Source organism: Armigeres subalbatus, chromosome 3 (assembly GCF_024139115.2).
Source record: "Armigeres subalbatus isolate Guangzhou_Male chromosome 3, GZ_Asu_2, whole genome shotgun sequence".
Lineage (NCBI taxonomy): Eukaryota > Metazoa > Arthropoda > Insecta > Diptera > Culicidae > Armigeres > Armigeres subalbatus.
Window position 1 is genome coordinate 174,347,546 of NC_085141.1, and position 13,500 is coordinate 174,361,045.

The 13,500-nt window shown below is 39.6% G+C and overlaps 1 protein-coding gene across 2 annotated transcripts in view; it reads left to right on the top strand.

The window, feature by feature from the left end:
- The first annotated feature begins 2,420 nt into the window (after positions 1–2,420).
- LOC134224109 (Kv channel-interacting protein 4-like) overlaps positions 2,421–13,500 on the top strand; it is a 105,078-nt gene continuing 93,998 nt past the window's right edge. The window contains exon 1 of one of the 2 annotated variants that reach the window (XM_062703355.1): positions 2,421–2,584. The gene's annotated coding sequence lies outside the window, so the exon portion shown is untranslated. The remainder of the gene's footprint in view (positions 2,585–13,500) is intronic. The other variant, XM_062703356.1, reaches the window with a different exon arrangement.

The window sequence follows — 13,500 nt, forward strand, 5'->3', positions numbered from 1 at the left end:
ATTTTGGTTTGTTTATTGGAAGAGGACATTTCCTCCATCAATTCTGAAAACGAAGTTTTATTAAGAGAACGAAAAGCAAATATTAGTAAAAATATAATATACTAGTGTCTTAGATTTAGTTAATAAGATCAATATTTGTATCAAAAACATTTCCCGGGAAATTCGGGAAACTAAATGTTCATATCCCGGGAATCGGGAATCCCGGGAAATTCCATTTCCCGGGAAATACTTTCCGGGAATGGAAGCCCTATGAATGGTATATTCTTTAAGCTTCATGTAAAACACGATCACAACAATGCATCGCGAATTCCCTCGTCAGCCCAGTTAAAAAGCGGCGTTCGGTAACTGGGCTGGTGTTTTAGCCCAGTTAGCGAACGGATGCTGTATTTTAGTGAAGGTGCCCAAAGCGGGTGACCTGACTGTATGCGATAACTGACGAGGCACTATGTTTACTGAGTACCGTTCTCAAAGTTCTGTGCAAAGTTATCCTAGCCCAGATTCAGGAGAAGATCGATGCGACTCTTCGGCGCGGCAGGCCGGAAGATCCTGTGTGGACCATATTGTAACGCTCCGTATCATTCAGGAGCCGGTTAATGAATTCCAAGAGTCCCTTTACTTAGTATTCATGGACTACAGAACGCTTTCGACCGTCTCAATCACGCAAATATGTGGGGCGCCCTGAGACGCAAGGAAGTTCCTGAGAAAATCATCGGCCTCATCAAGGCACTGTACGAGGCCTTCCCGTGTGGAGTGCTGCACAATGGGGTCTTGTCCAACTCTATCCAGGTCGTAGCTGGTGTGAGACAAGAATGTATTCTATCATCGTTACTGCTCCTCATCGTATTCGTCGAGATTCTGGTAGGTGCGATAGACCGTGAACCAAAACGCGGGGTGCATGGAGCACCTAAACGACTTCGAATTAGCTGATGACGTTGCATTACTCGCTCATCAGCGCTCTGATATGCAGAGTAGACTCAACGACCTAGCCGAGCGCTCTTTTTCGGCAGGTTTAGTCATAAACGTCAACAAAACCAAATCGTTGGATGTAAACACGGCGACCCCTTCTATCTTGATACCAAGATCGACATAGGTGCACGGATCAAGAAAGCAAAGGCTGCCTTTGCGAGTTTAAGAAATATCTGGAAAAATAGGCAGATAAGTAAACGCACCAAAAAAAACGAATTTTCAACTCTAACGCAAAATCTGTGCTAGCGTATAGCGAAACATGGTGTGTATCAATGGAGAACACTCAACAGCTGCAGCAGGTGAACTTCAACAGATGCCTGCGGTATATGATTCGTGCATAGTGGCCTTGCAACTGCATCTCAAACAACGAGCGTTATCGTCGTTGTCACCAGAGGCCGATAGCAACAGAAATTCAGAATAGGAAGGGGCTGAATCGGCCACACCTTACGTAGGCCGGAAACAAATTCTGTAAACAAGCATTAGTCCGGAACCCAGCGGGACATTGCAGTAGAGGCGGCGAAGCCTCGATAAAGAAATAAAAGAAGTCGACCAAAATGGCTCAGGATGGAGATCTTTCAAGCACCACCGGAACTGTACAGGACCCATAAGTAAGTAGTTGAAGCTCACTCGTTGATATCTGTACCAATCAGAATCAAGCGAACGAATGACGCGAGAAAAAGGCGCACTCACATTAATAGGGTTCTGTGAAGGAAATGTTTTGCTTTAAAACCAGTTTTTGGCCTATTGAAACAAGTTTTTTGGGTCTTACTCGACATGTATGTATATGAAAGGCATACTTAAAATCTGTGGGTTGGAGGATTCACCATAGAAATCCGTTTGCTGTGATAAGCGCTTTCAACGTTCAAATCTTTCAACACAACGTAACGCGGTCGATTTCGAAATTTTAAAATGACACCCGGTAAGTAAAGAGAAAAGAAAATCCCACGTCAAAAACGTGTTAAAATAAACTGCGGGCATACATGAATTTTTTTTTTCCATTTTTTTTCCAAGTTCGTTTATTTGGTAGGCTCAGGCGTGTATAACACTTTACGGAGCCATGGTTCTTTGTGATATATACAATCAATATCATTTTATTATACAGTTAATAAGAGAGGGGTACATGAATTTTTATTGGCATGAGAAATTAACAGAACGAGAAGGAATAAAAAAAATCCAGAGAGGGGAAATATTAATCGAGATGTGGAAGATTTGTCTGTAAATTCCTTACAACGCCTGTTCTCATCACAAACTCACGATTACGCCCAAAGTTCAAACTCAATCCGTTGAACGATTTCCGAGCATTGTGGTAGTTAGCCACCACAGGCCACCACTTGAGTTTCCCAACTATCTACAACTGTTACTTTCTCGCATGTACGTGGTGTACACACAGCAAGCAATGAGCGGCATGCCAAACTTCACAGGTTAACGTGTCGAGCTGGCAGTCCATTCGATCCAGTCTGCAAACGCGCGTCCGGCCGTTCACGGTTAGCGTGATTGATTTTCACGATCGTGATTTTTTGCTTCTATCGTTTGGTGCGGTTGCGCGTAAAAATCTCATCATTGAAAACGAGGACGGTTAGTAGAGTGGTAAGCAGCAGGCGTCGGTTTTTATTTCCCGGTAGAAGAATTATTCTTGACTTGCTTAGTGGTGGTATATCGAGCCGTAATAATAACATCGATTTAATGCCAATAAAAGATCGAACGCATTTGTATGGCACCGCGGCACCATCATGATCACGGCGGGTGGATTTGTTTGCTAATAGCTGGTCAAGTGAAATCATTGGCCTGTGCACAGTGGACCCGAAGAAGCTCTATCAGATGAAAACATGTAGATTTCAAGTTATTTTCTCGACATTTATTAGAGCAACTAGGCCTAATAGCCTATTCAGATTTCGAGCTTAATGACATGATAAAGAGTATTTTGTTGCCAACGATCACTTATCTCATCTTCATTTCATGTTAAATCATGTAAAATACCTAGCAAGTGCTCGTAATTTTAAAAGGCTGTAAGTACTGTATAATTAGCGCATTTTTGATTAGCATCAGGGGCCCTCCTTAGCCGTGCGGTAAGACGCGCGGCTACAAAGCAAGACCATGCTGAGGGTGGCTGTGTTCGATTCCCGGTGCCAGTCTAGGCGATTTTCGGATTGAAAATTGTCTCGACTTCCCTGGGCATAAAAGTATTATCATGTTAGCCTCATGATATACGAATAAATGGTAAATTGGCTTAGAAACCTCGCAGTTAATAACTGTGGAAGTGCTTAATGAAAACTAAGCTACGAGGCGGCTCTGTGGGGATGTAAAGCCAACAAGAAGAAGAATATTTGATGAGGTTCTATCTTTATATATGTGTAGCCTATTCAGATTACACCATTTATTGGGTATGCGATTATTTATTCTTGGTAAAAAAACATTGGTTGTTACAAATCTTTATCTTTATTCTTCATCTTTATTTGTTTTTACATCAACAGGCATTCTAGTGCCCCAATAATGTTTGGTCTTATTCTAATCCTTATTCTATTTGTCAAGTCAAATCGATACACAATTAAAAAATAGTCAATTTTCCAATCTTAAAAATACACTGGAGAATCGTCGACGAAGCGTTTGACGCGAAACATGTAGGCTATAGTTTGTGCGTCGAAACGGTAGACGGATCATGTTGTTGCGTAACGCTCGAGGTGCGACATTAATGCTAATTTGGTCCAGGATTCTTGGGCAGTCTACGCGACCTTGTAGAACATCAGCAACAAACAAAGCCTTTGTCACATTGCTTCGTACATGGAGCGAGACAACAGCTTTCATAACTTGAAAGTCGGAAAGGATTCCTCCATGGGAATCTACGAAGCGCAAAGCGTAGAAAACGTCGCTGCACAGATTCAATCCTCTCAACGCCATTATTATAGTTCGGACTCCAAACTTCCTCGATCGGGGTAGCGAACAGTACAACGATTCCAGGCAGTGAACATCTGTAAAGTATTTGGTCAACCTGAGTATACAACCCAACGTACGGGAAGCCTTGTCCACAATATAGGAGATTGTTGTTTAAACGTTAGTTGAGAGTTCAAAATCACTCCTAGGTTTTTCACTTCGCTTATGCGTTCGATCAAAGTATCCTGTAGCCGGTAGCTGAATTGGATGGCATCTTTTTTCCATGAGAAAGAGATGATCGAGCATTTTTTCGGGTTGACAATCACAAGGTTTAATTTACATCATTCCTCGAAAACTAGTAGCTATTGCTGAAGCAAAATACAATCTTCAATTGATCCGATTTGTAGATAAATCTTGAGGTCATCAGCGTAGGATAGTCGTGGAGTTCTAAGAAGGAGGTGCACATCGTTAAAATACAGGAGAAAAATCAAAGGTCCCAGATGGCTGCCTTGCGGGATGCCTGATGTGGAAATGAACGGAGGTGTTTAATCAATAACACTTAGCTCTCGACCAGACATTTACGAACAAAACCATTCCAGAAGTCTGCCGTTGACGCCAAATCTTTCCATTTTCGCAATCGCAGTATCGTGGTTTACCATGTCGAAGGCAGCAGACAGGTCAGTATAAATGACGTCAGTTTGAGCATGACTGGCCAATGGTGACCATACTTTCCGCTATATAGGAAGTTAGGCATAGGAGATTTGAAGCTGTTGAACGTCCAGACATAAAGCCGTGTTGGTCATCGCTGATATTTTCCTTACAATGATCATGTAGTGGCTCTATGACCACGAGTTCGAATAGTTTTGAAACAGCGCTCAAAGAGGTGATACCACGGTAATTGTCGACGTCTCGTTTATTTCTCTTCTTTTAGACCGGAAACATGTTCGCTGACTTCCAACATGAAGGGAAAATGCAGCTTGCAATAGACCTACGAAAGATGCACAGCAGAGGAGTCATTTCAATTCTTCAATGTGTCTTTTGAGAAAGGAAACTGTCTGGCCCTGGATTGAAGGTCGATTTCAGCTTTGAAGAGGCTCTGACTATATTACCATTTCATCGATATTGATAAAGCTGAGTGTTCGACCCACAAGCGGGGTGTGTCTTGCTGCTAGTTCAATTTGCTCCACGATCAAATTCTTGCTAGAAAAAAAGAAGCACAAATTTCTCAGAAAAGAATAGGCAAATTTCATGGGTGGTAGCAGCTGTTACTCCGTTGAGCGTCATTGACGATGGCAGTCCAGACTCTTTGCGCTGTTTCTTCACATATTTCCAAAACTGTTTAGGTTGTGATCGAAACTTATGCTGAATATTCTGCTGATAGAGTTAAAAGCATCGCTTGCTGATCCTCTTGCACTCACGTTTGAGTGTGGCGTAATGGCGTTTGAGCGGGATTGTTCGATATTTAACAAAACTTCGCAGAGCACTCCTCTTGATACGTTTTAGTTTTCGAAGCGCATTTGTCTGCCAAGGTGGCCCGCTCTGTTTATTACGAATTATCTTCGGTACGAATCTGTCGACTACATATGCTTACGGATGTGGATGTCCCTTCATCGCTAGCGAAACATAAGTCCAATTAGCGATTATTTTCAATAGTAATGGAATTGATCTGTTGTAGCGTGGCTGAACTGTAACTATCAAGAAGCTTCGTAGCTCCAGCGTGGAGAACGGAGAGATTAGCATTCGGAAAAAGGAAGCCATTGAGGGAGTGTTCCTACAAGACCCCTGGCAAGTTAAAGTCACCAAGTACGACAATGTGATAAATAGAATTAGCAGCCTCAAGGATCGACGAAACGGAATTGCAGTGAATTCCAACATAATTAATGTCGCGGCTCGATTGACGTTCAGACCTGCTCAAGACATTCCCAGGAAGAATCTTCTTCTGAGCTGCAGGCTTGATTCAACAGCGACCAATACCCCTCCTCCGGAAGTTTTTCTGCTGTTGCTATGACTCCGGTCGCAACGGAAAACTTCATATCCAGAATCGAACACCTGACTAGATAGCGTGTTCTCATTGAGCCATGTTTCGATGAAGACGACGATGTCATAGCGCTGATCAGTGACAGCTAGACGATATTCTTCGATGGAAGAATTGATGCCGCCCACATTTTGGTAGTATACTAACAGTTTGTCTCGTCGTTCGATGCTGGAAGTTGAAAATCTTTCTTATTAGAAACAATGCAATGAAAAGGAATTTGATTTGTTTCTTATTTTTGTGATTTTCTTCAGTTGTGAGCAGGCATGTTAGCAAAAACGAGATTGGTGCTGTATTTCTTTGTTTTGCGATGAGAGAAATTTGCTCAGTTCGATGGAAAACTTTCTTTGAATTATTTAGGATTTTTTGAAACACTTGTCTTTTACTTTTGCTCGTAAGGCTAACTGGAGATTCAGATTCAAGTATGTTTTCTTTATTTACATTTTGCGAATTTTATGATTTTTTTTGCGTGACTTCTTTTGACAGCATTTGTTTGAGAAACAGGACAGGATGGTTAATTAGTTTTCTTTTAAAATTGAGGGCTGAACGAACTTTATTTTCTTATTATACAGCGTCTAACTGTAGGTTTTATTTACTTAAACAGTTAACATCATCTTAGCCATTTTTTTTTAAATTATTCATAGGGGTAATGACGGCTTTGGCAGGTTTTGTTCTATTATTGGCAGGGGTTATTTTTATGACTGATTATGCTCAAATTTGGCCCAAACATTCTTTGCATATCAAAGAATATTGTGGCCAAAGTTCATAAAATTCGGTCGACAAAAACCCCCCCAATAATAGAACAAAACCTGCCAAAGCCGTCCGTTCCCCTACCTAATTTAACTTCAAAAGCAAACAATGGTTCAGTTGCCCGTTGTAAGCAACTTATTGCCAGAAAATCGATTATGAGTGCTTAGTTAAGCTTAGCTTGGCTTGATTGACTGTACCCATTGTAGTTGCTAGTCGTGATTGGCCGAGAAACAACAAATAATGCACAGCTCACCAATTGAATAGTTTTGTCGGGACTAGAAAGCTGTTCTTACTATCTACATGTTTCGGAGTTTCTTTAATTCAAGACCAATAACGATGCCGGCTACGTCCTCACAGTCAACTAGGATACGAGGAGGAAAATTAGTTCGACACTCATTTCTACAAGAGACCGAGGAATCCTCTGCATCTCCATGAGCGCACTGGAAAGGAATAGTATGTTAGTTGGGAAGGAAATATATTGGGAATCGCCTTGGTAAGCGACTAATTATTTCATTTGAACGACGCCATATTCATGATGATACAAAAACGGAAAAGCAACGCGTGTGTCTTACGTATTTTCCCGAAGACTGATTCGATATCTTAACTATTTCGCGACGACTAAAACACGCACTGCACAACGCTTGCTCGATACCTACTCCGAAAAAACACGCACTGAACTGATGTCGAATTCAATAACAAAAATCGTTCACGTATACGCACAGCAATTCGAAAATTCCGCGTATTTTGAAGGAAAAATATTTAAAAAACCTGAGGGCACCTTTCTAATTTTATCAAAGCAAGTTCTTGGAGAGGGGTCAATTTCCCCCGAATATTTTAAAAGTCGATTTTTGACAGCACTCCAAAAAATCGATTGTGTATCAATAACAACAATAATTTAAGGACTGTCATACATCAGTAAAGTTAAATACTATATTTCTTAGAGAGTCTGTGTGGAAATCGCGTATGTTTATTTATTTTGGCTGTGATACATTGGAAATCAGAAAAGGGGATCAAGTCTACCCAGTCTCCCCTATATGGCGCATAAAAATGCATTAGAGATGCACCGAATAGTGGTATTCGGCCGAATACCGAATATTTAAATTTTAGTTATTCGGTGAAACGAATATTCTGCCTTTATTCGGCCGAAAAATCACTCATGCTCAATTGGTACCATTTTCCGTAGGTTTATTCTACAAGGGAATAAATATGTTTACCTCCTTACGAATTGTTTTCGAAGAGAAGGACGTCTTATTTCTAAAACATAACGATTCATATAAAATGAAAATAGGATGTGTGAACTTTGACATTAAGACATTTTTATCAAGTGTCAATCTAGGCCAAAGCTAAATAGGTTTTGAGATAACTGCAAATCAAATGTCGGCAATTATGTACTTTAAAGCCTGTCCACGTTAAATTTCGGACACCCATCATCCAACGCGATTTTTAAACATTTTTGCCAATCACTGAGACGAACTATTTACATGACAGCTCAATCTCTTCGCCTAACCGCTACTTTCAGCATGTTTTAGTTTTCGTCCAAATTGATGAAATGGCGACAAATGAATTGAACATTATCTGACTGTCCGAAATTTAACGTGGACAGGCTTTATTTGGAACGCTTCATGTTATTCCAGAATATATGTTTGCGACCAAGCCAAACAGTCGACAATAATTATATTTGTGTTTGCCTTATCGGGAAAGCCGATTTAAATAATAAGAGCAGAAGGATGTAGGATGATATATAGGTCTTGAAAATCCATAATAATAAAAAAAGACATAAATACCAGATTCATTAACATTTTTAAGTATTTTTTTGTATACCTGAGTAGTTTTATCACCTGCTCTCGACTGAATTTCACTATGAATTTTTCATATTTGCCAGTAGAGACCGTAAGACCGTTTATGCTGGTTTTATTAGATTCATGTAGAGTAAATTATGGTCTTATGTTATAAAGCTTAAAATGTTACTTTGGTATAGTGCTTTATAAAGTTCGTTTTTGGAGTAGTCCTGTAGCCTTTACGTGGACTAGGGTAACCCGACTAGGAGAGCATAACAGAAACTGAACACAATTTTAACATATTGTGATATTTATAACTTATTTTGATACAATTTTGTTCTTAGTAGCCATCATCTTTCAAATGTTGCAACAGGATTTTATCATAATATGATTTAAACAATACTTAGCACTGAATTGCCCAACAGTAGGCAATTAAAATAGATGTAGCAAAGTCTCCCAGCCATTGGTATTACAACGCTTATATAATTTAAAAAGGTTACCTAATTTGTAATGTTGTTAGTTAAAGTTAAAGTTCTTGAAAAATATTATTGTTCAGTCAAAAACAAAAAAAAATCTGATTGTTAACTACTACCTGGAGACCTAACAAGACCTATAAAAATTTCCAATGCATAGAAACAATATATTTTGTATCTGATAGTGTTATAAAATTCTAACAAAATATGTTATTTTTATGATAAAATTGTAACAAAATTTTATAGCTTTTTGTTTCCAGTAGTGTAGATTTTGATAGAAATTTAGTTATTTTAACAACATCCCGCACCATGATTCTAACAAATTTTGTTATAAAAATTTAGTATAACATAATAATATGTGTTCATATAATTTTGATATCCCGACTAGAAGAGCATAACAAAAATTCAACACAATTTTAACATATTGTGATATTTATAACTTATTTTGATACAATTTAGTTCTCAGTAGCCATTATCTTTCAAATGTTGTTACAGGATTATATCATAATATGATTTGAAAAATGTTTAACACCGAATTGCCCAACAGTAGGCAATTAAAATAGATGTAGCAAAGTCTTCCAGCCATCACAACGCTGATATAATTTGAGAAGGTTGCCTTATTTGTAATGTTGGTAATTTCATGTTCTCGAAAAATATTCTTGTTCAGACAAAAACAAAAAATTATGATTGTTGATCGCAATCTGTAGCCCTATCACGACCTGTAAAAACAATATATTTTGTATCTGATTCTGTTATAAATTTCTAACAAAATATGTTATTTTTATGATAAAATTGTAACAAAATTTGATAGTTTTTTGTTTCCAGTCGTACAGTTTTTGATAGAAATTTAGATATTTTAACAACATCCTGCACCATGTTTCTAACACATTTTGTTATAAAAATTTAGTATAACATAATAACATAGGATGATATAATTTTGATATGACCTTCTAGTCGGGAACCAACTTGATTTAAACCCCTACACAATTTGGACCCTGCTGGCGACATTTGATTGATTTCTAAACTAAAATCAATGCCGCTGCTAATTCCCCCATCGGCTTCAGGAAAATAATATTGTTCAGCATCTGATAAAATTGAAATTGAAAATTAAAATTGAAAAAGATGAGCAAGCTACGCATGGTTGCCCAAGGTTATGCACAGCGGTTCGGTGAAGATTTTAGTAAGGGCGCGCACCGGTACCGGGCACCGGGCACGCACCTTTGCAACAGACATTCCGTGTTCTGCTCACTGTTGTAGGTCATCAAGGACAACCAACGATTTCGGTTACAATAAAAAGGCTAAACATATTTTGGGAACCTTCATTAAAATTAAACAAAAAAAAACATGATAGTGCCTCTCTCGTGTATTATACAATGTAACAAGAAAAGAACTCGAAGGAACTCGACAGTGAAGGAAGTGTTGATTGGTCTTAGGTTCCGCCAGTTGGAGGCGGACGCTTGTCTGTTTATCAAACGATGCAGTAGCGGCTAGTGGATTTATGTGTTGATTTATGTTGACGATATGATTATCGTCTGCAAGAATGGACAGCAGATTACACGGCTGGAACGAGAACTGCAGCAGCAGGATAAGCAGGGTGTGTATTCTCGATTCGGTCTTGCTGGTGCGAAGACGTCGAAGTAATCACTAGATCCCAGGTATTTCAGACTGAACGCTAATGAGCTACTGGCTGACAACATTCAATCGGTGCGTTACTATACATAGTCGCGAATACAAGACTAGCAGCGGCGATCTTGATCCTTAGTAAAAACACCAGCCAGCCTGCGCAACGGGACTGGCTGGAGTTGAAACGTGCGGTGCGCTATCTTGTAGCCACACAAAACCATCAACTAAAGTTGAGCACTTAGGGTATCCCAAAAAAAATCGTTGTTCAAAAAGTTATGGTGCTCAACCCTGAATTGAAAGATATACCTGTCTGGATATTTTTTGTAGAACAAACCGACTTTCTAAAAAATCGTTTAGAGGTCGCGCCAGATCGATTTTCAAAAAATGAGCATTGCAGGTAAAAAAATCAAATATTGGATCCTTTTACAATTTTGTTTGGGGTCACCCATTCGTTTTATATTTTTTTATTTTTCTGTGGATCTTTGGCTATATTTTCCATGAATTAGTTTTTGGTATTATGCGTTTTTACAGTCTGCAGAATATCGAAAAAACACATTTTTTGACTAATTTTCGAACTTACTTCATCCTCACACAAAACATATTTTTTTCTCGTTCAGTAAAACTTACGTAGGGGAAACCGCCAAATGTTGAACGGCTAATTTTGTCGCCTATTGTTGAGCTTCCATAAGAAATGCACGTACGTTCAATAATAGGCGAAGAAATTAGCCGTTCAACATTTAGCGAATTACCCTACTACAAAGAGCTATTTATAAGGAATATTTTCATAAAAAAAGATCCAAAAAATGTTGTTCTGGGTCTGAGATATTGCCGTTTTAGTAAATAGGTAATAAGTGTACAAATTCGGTACTTTTTCTTTACATCTTATAATTTCATCAAGATTGCACCAATATTTGTGTACTTGGGCTCACTGGTGACTGCCGAAAATTATACCAGCAGAGAAATTCGGAAACGTATAGTGGCTGGAAATCGTACGTACTTTGGACTCCGCAAGACGATCCGATCGAATAGTGTTCGCCGCCGTACCAAACTGACAATCTACAAAACGGACTCTACGGACACGAGACCTGGACGATGCTCGTGGAGGACCAACGCGCACCTGGAGTTTTCGAAAGCAAAGTGCTGCGTATCATCTATGGTGGGGTGCAGATGGCGGACGGAACGTGGAGGAGGCGAATGAACCACGTGTTGCATGAGCTGCTGGGAGAACCATCCATTGTACACACCGTGAAAATCGGATGACTCCGGTGGGCCGGGCACGTAGCCAGAATGTCGGACAGTAACCGGGTGAAAATGGTTCTCGACAACGATCCGACAAGAAGGCACAAGAAGGCGAGGTGCCCAGCGGGCAAGGTGGATCGATCAGGTGGAAGATGACTTGCGAACCCTCCGTAGACTGCGTGGTTGGCGACATGTAGCCATGGACCGAGCCGAATGGAGAAGACTCTTATATACCGCACAGGCCTCTTCGGCCTTAGTCTGAAAAAATAATAATGTAGTACGTAAGTTTTCCTGAACGAGAAAGAAATGTTTTTTGTGTAAGGATGATGTAAGTTCGAAAATTAGTCAAAAAAATGTGTCTTTTTTTCGATATTTAAAAAGTTCTGCAGACTGTAAAAAAGATTCACAGAAAAATGAAAAATATAAAACGAATGGGTGACCCTAAAAAAAATTGTGAAAGGACCCAATATTTGATTTTATCGGGTACAGCGATGCTGACTGGGGCGGTAACACAACTGACCGGAAGTCCACCAGCGGATTAGTGTATTTGGTCGGTGATGGAAGCGTAAGTTGGGCAAGCCGCAAGCAGGGTTGCATAACAACATCAACAATGGAGTTAGAGTATGTCACGCTGTCCGACACGGGACAGGAAGCGGTTTGGCTGCGAACCGGTTTGGCTGGACCGATTAAGATGCAGCAACAATTCAGAGAGGAGCTTGAACTACGTCAGGATTAAGGGTCCAGTGTTCAGCGAGGAGGAGTGTCGGTATGTTCAGTCTAAGGGTGCAGATACACTGTACTCTGCACTGTATATACTCAGTCATCGGGGAGAAACCGGAAGAATGTTTTTTTAAACTGTCTTTCACAATTTTTAAATAATAAAGACGAATATAGACGTGTTTTTCAATCGGGTATATTTTCACGTTTCCCACGCTAGTTTTTATTTCGCTGCGGGAGAAAATCATTTCGTTGGTCATAATCCTTCCTGCAATTCCTCGGTAATTGTTGCACTCCAGTCTGTGTTCCTTCTTAAATAGTGGGCAAATGAGGCTGGCCAAACAGTTAGCAGGCAATTCCTCGTCTTCCCATATTTTCGACATAATATGGTGCCAGACTTCATAAAGCTGCTCACTGCCATGTTTGAGATGTTCAGCCGGGAGCTGGAAATTTGCTTTGAACATTGCATTAATCATGTGATGTAATTATGCAGTTAGACAATTAAAATCGGAAGCAGACATTATTGTTGGAGATTTACCAGTTGCAGATTTTCAATTCCCTCCCCAGGACCACTGTGCAATCGGAAGTATATTGTACGCATCGAACACACTGAATGGCGACTTCTATTATTATGTTTGATATTATTTCGTAAATTTGAAAATGTTCGACATCTTGGTGAACCCTACGAGGCCCGTTCGAATCCGTTTTGCAGTCTTGTAATTTATTTATAGAGTGTTGAGATTTTCTATTTGGCTGCTGGGCAAAAAAAAACGTTTTAAATTTAGCAAGCAGGAAAAATGCACAGATAAAGATATTAAATCATCGCGTATGAGTGGGATTGGCTTTAAAAGTACCACTAATGTGCGGGATATGACCTGTTCACTCGCGTGGGTATCCAGTAGCGCAGATGCCACATTTTGAGTGATGAAAAAAGAAACATCCTTCTTGTTTGTAAAAACATCACACAGCCTTGTGTGCGCATTTGTGCGAATCTGGAAATCAGAAAAATAAATGTAAGGTGCATATTTTTAGCAATAATTAATTGTTGTTTGAA